The sequence below is a fragment of the Pongo abelii genome, chromosome 16 (genome assembly GCF_028885655.2).
Source record: "Pongo abelii isolate AG06213 chromosome 16, NHGRI_mPonAbe1-v2.0_pri, whole genome shotgun sequence".
Classification (NCBI taxonomy): Eukaryota; Metazoa; Chordata; class Mammalia; order Primates; family Hominidae; genus Pongo; species Pongo abelii.
In genome coordinates this window covers 18,485,709-18,498,622 of record NC_072001.2, presented here as the reverse complement: position 1 = coordinate 18,498,622, position 12,914 = coordinate 18,485,709, and the positions used below count along the sequence as shown (strand labels likewise).

At 42.2% G+C, this 12,914-nt stretch overlaps 1 protein-coding gene across 13 annotated transcripts in view; it reads left to right on the top strand.

The window, feature by feature from the left end:
• The window catches only part of LOC103889500 (E3 ubiquitin-protein ligase HERC2), a 46,229-nt gene that overhangs the window by 13,635 nt on the left and 19,680 nt on the right, over window positions 1-12,914 (top strand). For 7 of the 13 annotated variants that reach the window (XM_063716395.1, XM_063716394.1, XM_063716385.1 and 4 more), the window contains exons 4-6: window positions 6,115-6,327; window positions 9,365-10,721; window positions 12,008-12,117. The exons of 1 other annotated variant lie outside the window; for it this stretch is intronic. The gene's annotated coding sequence lies outside the window, so the exon portion shown is untranslated. Of the gene's footprint in view, window positions 1-6,114; window positions 6,328-9,364; window positions 10,722-12,007; window positions 12,118-12,615; window positions 12,796-12,914 lie in introns of those variants that run through there. 5 more of the 13 variants (XM_063716386.1, XM_063716387.1, XM_063716388.1 and 2 more) reach the window with 5 other exon arrangements.

Sequence of the window (12,914 nt, the reverse complement as noted above, 5' to 3'; positions counted from 1 at the left end):
CTTTGCATTCCTGCAGTGAAACTACTTGGCGATGATGTGTAATTCTTTTTATATTTTGTTTAATTCTACTTGCTAATAATTCACTGAATATTTTTGTGTCTATGTATATATTGTCCTGTAGTTTGTACTGTCTTTAGGTTCGATATCATGCTAATATTAGCTTCTTAAAATGAATTGGGAGGTTTTTCCTTTTCTAGTTTCCAGAAGAGATTGTTTTGAGTCTGTGTTAATTCTTTTTTAATGTTTGATGGAATTATCCAGTGAATTCATTTGGGTCTGGTAATTTCTTTTTTCTCGGGATTCTTAGAATTATGAATTCAGTTTTCTTAATAGTAGTTAGGGCTATTCAGATGATCTATTTTATATTTGGTGAGTTGTAGTAATTTGTATTATTTGAGGAATAAGTCCATTTTGCCCAAGTTGTCAAATTTATGTGTGTAGAGTTGTTCCTAGTAATTCCTAATTAATTATCTTTTTTGATATCTTTAGAGTCTGTGACATCACTAATGTTGGTAATTTATGTCTGTTTTTTTTTTTTTTTTTTTTTTTGGTCAGTATTGCTGAGAGAGGTGTGTCAGTTTTATTGATCTTTTCAAAGAAGCAGCTTTTTGCTTTACTGTTTATTGTTTTTTTGTTTTCACTTTGTTTCTACTCTTACCTTAATTATTTCTTCGTTTCTGTTTACTTTTGGGTTTATTTTGCTATTTTTTTTTCTTTTAGGTTGTCGAGGTGGGCACTTATATTATTGATTTGTTTCCAAGTTTCTAACGTACCATTCATTTAGTGCTGTAAATTTCTCTCTCATCACCCACTGTAGCTCTTTCCCATTCATTTTGATGTATAGTACTTGCATTTTCTCTCAGTTCAGAATATATTTTAAAATTTCCCTTGAGACTTCCTCTTAGATCCATGGGTTATTTAGAAGTTTTAAAGTTTAGTTTCTGAGAGTTAGGCAATTTTCCTGTAATTGTTCTCTTGTTGACTTCTAATTTGTCTCCATTGTTTGAGGGAACATATGCTGTGTGATTGTAATTTCAAAAAATTTGTTAGGTTTGTTTTATGCCTCAGAATATGTTCTAACTTAGTATTTGTAGATACTTGAACAGATTATGTATTCTGCTGTTATTGGCTGGAGTGTTCTATAAATTTTGATTGGATCTAGTTGATTGATGGTGATGTTGAGTTCTATATCCTGGCAGCCTTTCTGTCTCCTAATTTTATTAGCTGTAGAGAGAGATTTTGAGGTCTCCAACTATAAAAGTATAAATGTCTTTTTCTCCTTTCAGTTCTGTTCATTGTTTTTTGTTTCAAATTGCTGCATCTTAATGGTGTATTGACCAAGTTCTAATTTTGTAATGTTGCCGTCTGTTCCTGGTAATTATCTTTTTCTTTTTTTTTGTTTTTTTCTTGAGACAGAGTTTCGGTCCTTTTGCCTAGGCAGGACTGAAGTGGCGCGATCTCAGCTCATCAACCTCCAAACCCACCAGGTTCAAGTGATTCTCCTGCCTCAGCCTCCTGAGTAGCTGTGATTATAGGGGCCCGCCATCACGCCCAGCTAATTTTTGTATTTTAGTAGAGATGGGGTTTTGTCATGTTGGCCAGGCTGGTCTCAAACTCTTGAGCTCAGGTGATCCACCCACCTTGGCCTCCCAAAGTGCTAGGATTACAGGCGTGAGCCACTGTGCCCAGCCCTCTTGGTAATTATCTTTGCTGTGAAGCTTACTTTATTTGGTATTAATGTAGCCAACTTCTGCTGTCCTTTCAGTAATGTTTGCATGATCTTTCTTTTTCTGTGCTTCTGTTTTCAGTTTGCCTATTTGAAGTCACTTTCTTATGGACAACATGTAGTTGGATCATGTTCTCTAGCCTATTCTCCCAGTGTCTTTTAATGTATTCAGACTTTACATTTAATTTAATGTCATTATTGTTAAATTGAGGCTTAACACTGCCATTTTATTTTGTATTTTCTATTTCTTTTGTTTTTCATTTTTTTGGTTTGATTCTTCCTGGCTGTCTGTGGTTTACTTGACCATTTTTAGCATTTTATTTTGATTTTTCTGTAGTGTTTTAGAGTGTATCTTTTCGTATAGCTTTTTTAGTGGCTTTTCTAGGTACTATATTACATATAGATTGAGCATCTCTAAACCCAAAATCCAAAATCAGAAATGCCCCAAAATTCAAAACTTTTGGGCACCCCAGCATGATGCCCCCAAGTAGAAAATTCCATTCATAGGTACTTAGCATGAATTTTGTTTCATGCACAAAATTATTAAGAATACTATATAAAATCACCTTCAGGCTCTCTGTATAAGGTATATATAAAACATAAATGAATGTATTTCGACTTGGGTCCTATCCCCAAAATATCTCATTATTTATATGCAAATATTCCTAAATCTGATAAAAATCTGAAATGCGGAGCACTTGTGCTCCTGAGCATTTTGTAAGGGACACTCAGCCTGTGTATGTATGAACACTTATTAGATTGTACCTGGTGTTGTCATTTACTAGTTTCAGGGATATAGAAACTACCTCCCCTGACGTTCCTTTCTGTTCTCCTGTTCATAACATACTTGCCTTAAATATTTCATTTGCTTACATTTATAACCACATATGACAATGTTATAATTTTTGGTTGAACCTTCAGACATAATTTAGCAAAATCAAGAGGTGAGGGAAAAGTCTGTTGTATTTATGCATTGGTGTGCTTGTCATCTCCTCCTTCCGGAAGTTCCAGGGTTTTCTTCTTTGATGGTTGCCATTCTGCTTAGAGAACTTCCATTAGCCTTTCTCTTGGTGTGGGTCTTCTGGTGACAAATTCTGTTTTACTTCCTCTGAGAATGTTTTGCTTTCCTTTTCATTCCCGAAGGACATTTTTGGTGGATATAAGAATTCTGGGTTAATGGTTCTTTTCATCATTTGAAAAATATTTTGTACTTTCAGCTGGCCTCCATGGTTTCTGATGAGAAATTTGCTGTCATTTGACCTGTTAATCCATGATAGTTGAGGTACTGTTTTTCTTTAGTGGCCTTTGAAATGTTTTCTTTGTCTTTTGTTTTTTGGAGTTTGGTTATGATATGTCTTAGTTTGGATTTCTTCGGATTCATCCTGTTTACGGTTTGCTTACCTTAGATCTGTAGGTTTATGTCTCTTGCCAAATTTGGGAAATTTTAAGCCATCACTTCTTAGAGTACACTTTCAACCCCAACTTCTTTTTTTATTTATTTATTTATTTTTTTTTTTGAGACAGAGTCTTGCTGTGTCTCCCAGGCTGGAGTACAGTGGTGTAGTCTCGGCTCACTGCAAGCTCCGCCTCCCGGTCAACCCCACCTTGTTTCTCCTGTCCCTTTGTGAGTTCAGTGACTGGAGTTGTTATAGTCCCATAGGTCCCTGAGACTGTTTTGTTTTTTGTTTGTTTTTCTTTTCCGCGGGGACATATACTTCTTTCTTTTCTTTTTTTTTTTTTTTTGAGATGGAATCTCTCCCTGTTTTCCAGGCTGGAGTGCAATGGCACCATCTCGGTTCACTGTAACCGCCGCCTCCCGAGTTCAAACAATTCTCCTGTCTCAGCCTCTTGAGTAGCTGGGATTACAGGTGCCCGCCACCATGGCCAGCTAATTTTTGTATTTTTAGTAGAGATGGGGTTTCACCATGTTGACCAGGCGGGTCTCAAACTCCTGACCTTGTGATCCACCTGCCTTGGCCTCCCTAAGTGCTGGGATTACAGCTATGAGCCACCATGCCCCACCTTAGGGGCGTGTATTTCTTCTGTGTTATTCACATTGGGTAACTTCTATCTTTTACATCACTGATTCTTTGCCCTTTTTCCTCCACTCTACTGCTGTGTCCATTCACTGAGCTTTTTATTTTGGTTATTGTATTTTTCAGTTCTAAACTTCCTATTTGGTTTCTTTTTTTTTTTTTGTCTTCCTTTTCTTGTCTTAGGCTTTCTATTTTTTCATTTATTTCACATGTGTTTGTAATTGCTTGTTGAAGCCTTTTTATCATGACTGCTTTTAATTATTGGCCACATTATTCCCACATCTTTCATTGTGGTATTTCTATAATTGTTGTTTAAAATTTGGTTTTAGATCTTCCTGGTTCTTGGTATCATGAGTGACTTTCTCAATGGAACATGTTGTTAGGCGACTCTAGGTCTTACTTAAATCTTCTGTGTAAGTGGTTAAATCTTTCTGTGACCCTGCTCTGGCCGGGATAGGGCGTGCTTCACCTCATCGCTGGCAGCTGGAGACGAAGTCCAGGCTTCCCACTTTGCCTAGAGGCCCCTGGTTACTGTGAGGCAGGGGTAGGAGTTCTGACTCCCCAGTGGTGTCCATGGTTTGTGTATTTTCTCACCCACTGTTTTAGAATGTACATGAATGATGGACTGGGCAGTCAGGATTGCAATGGAATAAGCAGGAGGGTGTCAGGGAGAAGGGCACGTGGGTGCTCAAGGGCCGAGCTGCTTTCTTGGAGCTTTGGGGTTGTTTCTGGGCTCCGCAGGCAAGCAGAAGGGAGATGTATTATTTAAAGGCGGAAAATGCAGTGACTCTTCAGGAAGGGCTTAGCCGTTGAAGTGCTGGGCCAGCCTCCTTGCCTGAAGGGTGGCTCGGTGGCGATGCCCTGAGAAGGGCAGGGGCACTGCTTTACCTGTCAGTCTTTCACTTCTCCATCTTGAGCCCAGTGTGCAATTCAGTATTCTTCATGTCATTTTAAATAACTATTAGCTCTTAGCTGCAAAGCTTCAGCTCTCACATCCTACTGCTGGTGCTGGGCACAGTGTGCGTCACCCTGTGCCTTTCCAGGGAGTGGTGAGATGTGTCCCTCTCCTGCCTTCTAAGCCCCTCCCGTCCCGTGGAGAGCATATCCAGGGAATGGGTAGCCGGAAAACTGATGTCTTCTGCCCAAGGGGAGGCAGCCAGTAGGGGTGTTGCTATTACCTGTCAGGATCCAGGGCTGCGAGGCTGGTGACTGCTGGCCTCCAGGCTAGTAAGCAGCAGAGAGGCAGGCCCAGAAGAGCCCAGCTCTCACCCTGCCACTGGGAACTGTGGTGTTATAGGGGATTGGTGGGAGGTAACTTACAGTTCCCCTATAATGATCTGTACTCTGAGGTAGACGCATGCTTAATCGAAAGACCAGAATCCTTTGAATTATTTTCACTCATGTGATTGCCTTCTAGCTACTTACAAAACACTTCTTAGTATGGAAATTTTTGAAGATACATAGAAGTAAAGAGAATAATATAATGAAATATCACTTACTAGTTGGAATGTGTATTCTAACTGGTTACTTTATCTTCCTCTAAAATATGTCCATAAATGTGTTTCATGAGTCATGCGTACTGGGTAATTTTATCAAGACATCGTTTTTATTTTGAATTTGGTTTTTCAACATAAAAGTAATGGCTAGTGTTTTTCTCTGTTTAGGAGATGTGCTGCTGAAAAATATTGATTGATATTGACTTCAGAGTTCTGTGTTAGTAACTTTTTTTTTTTTGGGGGGAGACAGAGTCTCATTCCATCACCCAGGCTAGAGTGCAGCAGCACAAGCTCAGCTCGCTGCAACCTTCCGCCTCCTGGGTTCAAGCGATTCTTGTGCCTCAGCGTCCTGAGTAGCTAGAATTCTAGGCGCGCACCACCACACCCAGCTAATTTTTGTATTTTTTTTTAGCAGAGAAGGGGTTTCGCCATGTTGGCCAGGCTGGTCTTGAACTCCTGACCTGAAGTGATCCACCCGCCTTGGCCTCCCAAAGTGTTGCGATTACAGGCGTGAGCCACTGTCCCGGCCAACTTTTATATGATGTTTTCAGAGAGGCAGTATGCCATGGTGGTTCAGAGTCTCTGTCATGTGCTTTACTCCTCTGTGTGGCCTCGGAGAAGTTGCTTAACCACTTGGTGCCTCAGTTTCTTCATCCATAAAATGGATTTACAACACTGCTTGACAGTGCTGGTTGTGAGGGTTGCCTGAATTCGTATGTGTAAAGTGGTTAAAACCGTTGTTGCCACATATCATGCCTTTGAGTACTACCTGTTGTCACCATCCATTTTCTCAACATTACAACAAACTGTGGCCACATTGTCCACAGGTGAGATGTTATCTTGTCTTGTTTTCTAGATGTGAATGAACTGAAGGGGTGTCTTTCTGTGCTGGTTAAAGAGCAGCAGGCCCTGGCCATTCAGTCAGCCACCACCACTCTCAGCCCCGTGACTCAAGCAGAGGCTGGTAATCTTGGAGCACTGTTTCATTGCCTTGAACCATTTTTCAGGAGAATGTCAAAGTTAAGTGGAAAAGCAGTGGCATTTCTCTGCCTCTTGTGGACAGAAAAAGGTAATATAACGCAAAGAAAGAATCCTAATGGGCCGGGCGTGGTGGCTCACGCCTGTAATCCCAGCACTTTGCGAGGCCGAGGCGGGTGGATCACGAGGTCAGGAGACCGAGACCATCCTGGTTAACACGGTGAAACCCTGTCTCTACTAAAAATACAAAAAAAATTAGCCAGGCGTGGTGGCGGGCGCCTGTAGTCCCAGCTACTTGGGAGGCTGAGGCAGGAGAATGGCATGAACCCAGGAGGCGGAGCTTGCAGTGAGCTGAGGTCGTGTCACCACACTCCAGCCTGGGCGACAGAGTGAGACTCCGTCTCAAAAAAAAAAAAAAAAGAATCCTAATGCCAGTTAAATATAAAATTCAGACTGTTTTGTTTCAGAAAGTTTAATTAAGATTTTCAATATAGTGTCTGTCTTCACCTTCTGAAATTTATTCTTGCTTTCCCTTTTTGTATGTTTTATGTAATCTGGAGAATGAATTTGCCAATTTGCTCATGTAGTAACAGACCATACTATGTAATCTCTGTCATTATTTATTCAATTAAAATTTTTTGTTTCTTTTTTTTTTTTTTTTTTTTTTTGAGAGGCAACGTCTTGCACTGTCACCCAGGCTGGGGTGCAATGGTGTAATCATAGCTCATTCTAACCTTGAACTCTGGGTCTCTAGTGATCCTCCTGCTTCAGCCACCTGAGTAGCTGGGACTACAGGCACATGCAACCATGCCTGGCTAAATAAAAATAGTGTGTGTGTGTGTGTGTGTGTGTGTGTGTGTGTGTGTGTGTGTGTGTGTGTGTGTGTGTGTGTGTGTGTGTGTGTGTGTGCGCGTGTGTGTGTGTGTGCGCGCGCGCGCATGGAGATGGGGTCTTGCTCCTGGCCTCAAGCAATCTTCCTGCTTCAACCGCTCAGAGTACTGGGATTACAGGCATGAGACACTGCGCCTGGCTCTGTGTCATTATTTTAAAGACCTTTTTCTGTCAGTAACTGTGGAAGCCAGCCAAAGCTTTAGATCAGCTCAAGTATAAATTTGAAAATGAATTCTGAACATTGTGTACGTTTTATTTTGTTTTGCTGCTGGGTAAGGAGATAGATTGTAATGTTCAGTGCCCATCTAGTTTAGATGCTTCATGTTTTTCCTTCCTAATGTGATTTTCTTATTCTTTTATTACAAGAGATGCTTTTAGGCCGGGCGCGGTGGCTCACGCCTGTAATCCCAGCACTTTGGGAGGCTGAGGCGGGCGGATCACCTGAGGTCGGGAGTTTGAGATCTGACCAATATGGAGAAACCCTGTCTCTGCTAAAAATAAAAAAATTAGCCAGGGCATGGTGGCACATGCCTGTAATCCCAGCTACTCGGGAGGCTGAGGTAGGAGAATTGCTTGAACTGGGGAGGTGGAGGTTGCAGTGAGCGGAGATCGTGCCGTTGGACTCCAGCCTGGGCAACAAGAATGAAACCCTGTCTCAAAAAGAAAAAAAAAAAGTGGGGATGCTTTTGGGCATATGAGTTTTAATTTGTTGATGCCTGATAATATATTACAGATTTCCTATATTTGCTGACAGCCACTAGAATGTTTAAAGCTTATGTAAAATTGTACTTTTCCAAAATGAAGCTGTCTATCAGACTTTTGTCCTCAGAAGGCTGAACTACAAGATTGCCAGATGAAACTATATTTTGTGTAGTTAGGAGTGTTGGCTTTATTTGACTGTGATAGTGACTTTGACTCCCTGGAGAGCACATAGAAAGTACAGGAGGCAGGAAGAAACAAAGCAAAACCCTGATCATCTTGCTCGCCAGAGACACGAGCGATACTTGCAGCTTGTTTCCTTGTTTTCTTACGTTTTAATTTTTGTGTTTGTTTTCCTTTTTTGTTTCCTTATGTTTAAATATAGTTGAAATCACATTACAGTTGGCTCTCTGTATCTGGGTTTCACATCCACAGATTCAACCAACTGTGGATCGAAAATATTGGAAGAAAAGCAATAAAAAACAACACGACAATTAAGAAATACAAATAACAATACAATATAACAACTAATTACAGAGCATTTACCTTGTATTAGGTGTTAATCTAGAGATGATTTTGTTTGTTTGTTTGTTTTGACATGGGGGTCTCACTGTTGCCCAGGGCAGTGGGGCTATCATGGCTCCCTGCAGCCTTGACCTCCTGGGCTCAAGTGATTCTCCCACCTCAGCCTCCCAAGTAGCTGGGACTGCAGGCGTGTGCCACGATGCCTGGCTAATTTTTGTATTTTTTGTAGAGCCGGGGTTTTGCCATGCTGGCCAAGCTGGTCTCAAACTCTTGACCTAAAGTGACTCACCCACCTCCTCTGACCACACTTGGCCCATGTGCTTCTCTTGTAAGGACTGTGTGTCCTGTTACATGTCTGTGTCTTGTCATGTTCATATTTCTCATTTAGGATTCGGGAGCAAAGATTTCCATCTTCCAGGTACCCAGTGCCCTTCTCAGAGGTTCTTGTGTTTCCTCTCTGAGCTCCCGGTGCATTATTCAGGCACTTGTGGATAAGCGTGTACCGTTGCCCCGGCCAGCCATGTTCTTCTTTGCCATTTTTATTACACATGGTATCTTGGGGAGATCCTTCTATAACATCCCTGTTTGTTGTTTTTTGTTTTGTTTTGTTTTGTTTTGTTTTTTTGAGATGGAGTCTTGCTCTGCCTCCCAGGCTGGAGTGCAGTGGTGCAATCTTGGCTCACTGCAGCCTCCGCCTCCCAGGTTCAAGCGATTTGCCTGCCTCAGCCTCCGAGTAGCTGGGATTACAGGCATGTCACCACCACACCTGGCTACCTTTTGTATTTTTAGTGGAGACAGGGTTTCGTCCTGTTGGCCAGGCTGGTCTTGAACTCCATATCACCTGTTTTTATAGCGTATCCCCTGATCATGAAAGCAAATTTTAGTAAATTTGGAGAATATATAGTAGCAATACTGTAATATACATATATTAGAAATATGATATACTATAAAGTATAAAATAAAATTATTTTCTATGCATAATTGAGTTGAGATTATGCCTTTTTGTATTCTAGCCTTTTCTCTCTTGTACAGGATGGTTTTTGTGGTGTACCATTTGCATAACCTTTTACTACATGCGGAATGAAACTGACTTGTGAAATTAACATACGCAAGTAGCGAAAAGCTTAAAAACACACAGGACGGTGATGAGCACCATCCTCAGAAGAGGGCGACTCCCCACGGGGTGGCTCAAGCACACAGGGCTTCACCCGCGGCCAGGAGCAGACCCCGAGTGGAGGACGCCGGAGCTGGGGTGAGCCAGGCTAGCCTGTGCGTCTCTGCTGCTCTTCTTCCAGCTCCTCTCTGGCCTGGTCTCCCATGTGGGGTTTATTCTCCCTCTGTTTATGTATTTATCTGTTTATCGTCTGCTTCCTCCCACTAGAATCTCACTTTGGGAGGTCATTTCATGAGCATTTTCCCAAGACATTTAAAATTCCTTATACATTTCTTTGATGCTTAAAGAGAAAACTTTTCCTTTACAAAAGACACTTGATCAAAGTTGTTAAACAACGAAACTAAAAATCCACTTGTGATCCTGTCACTTGAAGAAAACCATTGGTCAGATTTTGGTACACACCCTTTCATAGTATTGATTTTATGTAGTATCTGCACCCTCCGCTGCTGACTGGTTGTATGTTCCGTGTGTGTCGTCTGCAGTTCCCGGCCCGTGAGCAAAGGTGTGGGGGGGCTCGCCAGAGTGGGATCCCGAGCGGCACTGTCTTTCGCCTTCGCCTTCCTGTGCAGGGCTTGGCGATCAGGTATGGTCCCTGGTGTGATGCGTTGTTCTGCTTCCCTAATCCATCAACAGTCTGGGTTTTGAGCTTGGTTCAGCCACCATGTGCCCTTCGGCTGATCCCTTGTGTTCTCTGTGCCTCGGTTTCCTTGCTTGTGAGATGAGAGGCTGCAGAGGCTGTTTCACTTTTCATGTCTGTGCTTTAAAGAAAAAAAAAGAGAGTGCATGCACCCTCACCCCCACGTCAGCCACTACCATGGAACACCTGAGTACAGACTTAATTCTAGAAGAATAAGAAGTTACTGTATTGCTCATGTGACAGCCGTGAAATACAGAATTGACTGGAACAGCTGTGCTAGATTTTGGCCTGTTGAGTGAGGGATTGGAAAGGTGACAGTGGCATCATCTCTCGCTGAGGGGTGGGAAGCCCAGCAGGAGAGTGAGGGGAGTGGGCGGGCTCCTCTGACACGTGTGTGCCCAGGCGAGAATGCGGACCTCTGCAGTGAGCTGTTGTAGGAGTCCCTGGACGCCCTGCGAGCACTTCCCGAGGCCTCGCTCTTCGATGAGAGCACCGGGTCCTCTCTGTGGCTGGAGGTGGTGGAGAGAGCGACCAGCTTCCTCAGGTCCGTTGTGATGGGGTGAGTTCTTTCCTTTCTTGCCTTCTGCACGCAGACAGCTGGCCTGCTTGAGGCTGGTTCTTACCACCCTCGCTTTAGAGCTAAGAAGCCTAGTAGGTTGGTTTCTCACCTCTGTTTTCAGCGGGCTCTCAGTGCTGTGATTCTGGGTCTGGGTTCTCAGCTTTTCAGGAGATTTGATATATGATACTCTGACTAGACCCAGGAAGCTGTGATACTAAATGAGATGGACGAGGGAGGATGCTTAGAGATTTGGCCATCAGTCATTCGTGGAGGGTTGAGCACTTACATTGTGTGTCTGTCTGTGATTAGGAGCTGCTGTCCTGAGTGCAGAGTGGCGCTTGGTTTGAAGTCTTATAGATAACGTGGGAGTAAACAACTACTCAAGATCAAATAGTTTAGTCCTTTAGCTGGTCTTTTTAGCGTAAAAAATTTTGAATAGGAATCATTTGTGTGTAAGAAAAACATGAATTCTGGTCTTAGGTGCTATGCATTTTTGTTAAGGTTTTTAAATTTAAAGAAAATATAAAATTCAACAGGGAGGACAGATGCAGAGGAAAAGTGAGGCCACTCCTCACTCCCCTTGCAGAGGTCAGCACTGTGCCTTCTTCCATCCGGCAGGAGGCCTTTGGCGTTTGCATCCCTGGCTCTGAGTCCACTTCCTGAGCCTGCTGGTGAAGGCATCACCACAAATTTTTAATGCTGGAGGCCCTGAACATAGGCATGGAGTTGATTTCAAAAATTCAGCTGTAATATTGATGCCATAGGATCCTTTCTCCGCAGTCTTGGGATAGAATTTTAAAAAATTTATTATTGAGTAACATAGAAAAGTTAAAAATATTTCATTGATCAGAGATAAAAATTAGTGTAGACATTTTGCCTTCAGATTATCAGGTGGTTTTGGAGATTGGCTCTCTAATTCCGTAGGAGGATGTTGATACTGTTATAGTCTTACAAGTCATTGAAACTGGAAAAGATAGCTAGATATTCTTCTACTCATGTTTTTGATAATGAGATAAATTATTTTATGTTTCACAAACTTGGAGTATGTCATCTACTGTAATATAGTGTCTGAATGAATAATTTAAATAAAATATATTTCTGTAAGCTAATTTTACACTTTAAAAATCTCTGAAAAATTTGAGTAGCAAGTCTCATAAACTTGATTCTAAATATTAAAAATATATCCTTCCTTGGGAGGGAGCGTGTAGTAAACGTGTTAGTGTGATTGTAAGCATGCTGTCTTTCTGGAGGTCGCTTTGTTCCTGCATCCACTGTTTTCATTTCAGGGATGTTCACGGAACACCAGGCACCAAAGGGCCAGAAGCGTCCCCCTGCAGGACCAGCACTTGGCCCTGGCCATCCTGCTGGAGCTGGCTGTGCAGACAGGCACGCTGAGGTGAGGGCTGCCACAGACTGGGAACACTTTGGGGAAGCGGCTCTGTGTCCAAATACCTGTTGCATTGTGTTTGTTTCACTGAATCGTGTGTGACTGCAGCAGATGTGGTGCTCTGTAACCAGAGAACCATGTCCCAGAGCTCGCTCTCTCTTTTCCTTTTCTTCACTTCCTTTTTTTATGCTTAGTTTTCTAGACTGGGAATTTTTTTTTTTTTTCAGTTTTCCTCATTTAATTATTTTTATTCCATGAATTTAAGATCCTAGATCTTTCATGTAAACATGCTCTTTGAGCTTCTTAACTGGTCTTTCCTATCAGCAAAAGGTGATGTCGTGTGCTGAAATCTTGGTGTCAATTCAGTGATTTAATTACCATGGCTTTACTTTCGTTTCCTTTCATATCCCAAGTATTGCTTCACTTCTATCTAGCTGTTTGCTTTTATTTTTGCTCCACCATGAAAAAAAAAGTTAATCTGTTTTTACTAGGAATAAATATCTTTTCTCCTTTGGCCAAATGTTGTTTGCCATCCTGATGTTGCTTCAGCTGTGGGACAGCGAGGCACAGGAGACTGACAATGAGCGTTCCGCCCAGGGCACCAGTGCCCCGCTTTTGCCCTTGCTGCAAAGGTTCCAGAGCATCATTTGCAGGAAGGATACGCCCCACTCCGAGGGCGACATGCACGTGGGTGTCATGATGGAACTTTGTGTGTAGGTGACACTCGAGTCTAGTTATTTTTTAAGCAAGACTGGCGTGCGTGTCCACGGCAGTATTTTTCTCTGGTGTGTGTGTGTTTGGTAGTA